Below are 2564 nucleotides of genomic sequence, written 5' to 3' on the forward strand. Positions count from 1 at the left end.
ATTAGGGCGTATGACCAGTCAATTTAATCATTACAACATCAAGATCATTTTGGTGGAATGAAATTAAGAATCTAATGACTAGACTTAAGATGCATATTTTCAAGGTAAAATTACCCCTTTACCCTCCATGTAAGATTAAATACAGGTTATAAAATAGGGTGTCAACAACATTCATATTTGAAAGAGACCCACAATTCTCTGCCATTTTCAAGTGATATCACCCACCCACGACACAAAGGTTGGGAGATATCCAAAGTGACGCGAACTCGTATAAAACCATACCCCTTTATGTCTGTGACTTTTGGCATTTTACACGGTACCAATGACTGCATAAATTTTTTCGGCCACACTTCTGGTTTTGAATCTTACTAGTATTTTGTGTACCTGAACCCAAAAAGTAACCTAAGTTAAAATCCATATCACAAAAATCAATATACTTATTGTATCATTGTAACACCATAAGGTGTTTATCAAGGCTCCAAGGTTCCGTTGATAAGATTTTTTTCGTCTAAGTTTTGTTATCAAAGGTAAACAAAACTATATGATCCTCCTCCTTCTTGACCTTAAACCCATTTCTTGATCTCCGAATTGGGTTAAAAGTTTTTGCACGTTTCGTCAATATTAAGTGCACGTTTCGTCAAGAATTTTGCTACAATAACAAATTCTAGCACCGCCTCTTCCTCTTCCTCTTCTAGATAGAGATTAGTGCCCTCACGGTTAGAAAGAGTTAGGCAACTACACGCTTTTGTTAGGTTGTCCATTGGATGAAAAGATAGAATTTGGAAAGGATAGAAACTGTTTCCCAAGCCCTTCTCTTTCCGAATCCAAAATGAGCAAGGAAAGAGTTGCAGTCTCTATATATTGAGTGGGTAATCTGAAATCTGGCATTACATTTCGAAACACTTGTTCATAATCTCTCAATTGTCGGTTTTCGCTCATCATCAATCATCACAACCTCCTACGATGGTGCATTGTCATTGTCACAACAGCAGCAAACTCATCATCATCATCGTGCTGCATCGTCATTGTCATTGAACAATCTATACATGTATATGTATTACTTTGAAAGCCTAATAATATATTCACCATACGAGATTGCATTACCAAACCCTCTCCCTCCTACACCTGCTCAAATAGAAGAGTATCCTAACCCAATTCCACTCCCAAAATCAAAATCAAATCCAATCCTCCAATTTAAAAGGGGAGAGTATCCTGCTGGCATGTGTTGCATTTTATCGGGTTCGAGGTTATACTTCTTCGGTGGCAAACATGATGATTTTCCTATTTTGGAAATCCTTAGACTACGTTGATGAAGATGTCAAGATCAAGTACAAGGATGTTAAACGGGATAGATTTTCGACAAAAGCCTTTGTTTTTGACATCGCCACCGCCACCGCCACCACCACTATTGCCACCACGATGAAAATCGGAAAGAATTCCCCCTTTCCTTTTGTATTCGATCAGAAGATTTACGTGCTTGGAAGCTCTAGCTTTTATGCACCCGGAATCGAAAGAGACTCGAACTCTAAAAAATGATATAAAAAATCTCTGTTTGTTTGAGTTCTATGATCCTGAACTTGATGAGTGGACCCTTTTGCCAAGTCCCCTACTTAGGAACAATCCTCCCACTGAATGGGTGGGGCATGTTGTTTTGGGAGAACAAAGGAAGGTTCTTTTTCTAGATCATCGTTCCCATCTCTACTGTTTTGATCTCCAAAAACTTGTATGGATAAATTACTCCCAAAGCCTTTCCTACTCCTACTCTGATGCCTTTTATAGAGGGAGGACTGAGTTTATGGATGGTACCCTTTATGGATTGAGTCGCAATCACAACTTCACAATAGCTGCAATGAAAGTCCCATCTGAGGATGAGGATGTGGAGAAGAAGGCTTCAATTCAATTTCTCTCCAACAAAAAAGTGGGTTTGGGTATGGTTAATTTTCCTCCATAGGTGACATCCTCTAGAAGCTTTCTTAACTTGGGAAATGGATTCTTTGCTTATCTTTTGTTTGGCATACCTTTGCCTTCCAGCAATAATCTTGATGAACATGATGACAAAGAACGTGTTCTTAGCATCCTAATTTTTCAGGCCATCTTGGGGACATACATGGAAGATCACACCCAGGCTAAATTCCTGCATTCCATCCATTATAAAATCAATTCCGCCTTCTCAAATCAAGGGGGAATCCTTGGCTGCTTCTCTGTTGGACCCTATGTATTGCCGCCTTGGACCAAGGAGCATACCTATGCAGCCATTACCCAATCTTTGCATCCCAATTCTAAGGAGGTTGAAGGGGACAAGGATGTTAGAGTATAGTAGTTGCTACAACTAGTGTCGAGGCAACACAAGTGGATGATGTTGTTCATGACTGCAACACAGATACTGAAGATGATTTCAGTATGACTGCAGGGTCCAGGTTGCTAGGTAAGAGAAAGGCCATTGATTACCCTTATGTAGGGGTGTGCTCGGTTCGGTTTAGTCAGTTTTGTATGTGTATGGCCAATCGAAACTGACCGAAATGGTTGGAAATCAATCGGTTTCGGTGGTATTTCGGTTTCAGTCA

Source organism: Quercus robur, chromosome 8 (genome assembly GCF_932294415.1).
Source record: "Quercus robur chromosome 8, dhQueRobu3.1, whole genome shotgun sequence".
In the NCBI taxonomy this organism is placed as follows: domain Eukaryota; kingdom Viridiplantae; phylum Streptophyta; class Magnoliopsida; order Fagales; family Fagaceae; genus Quercus; species Quercus robur.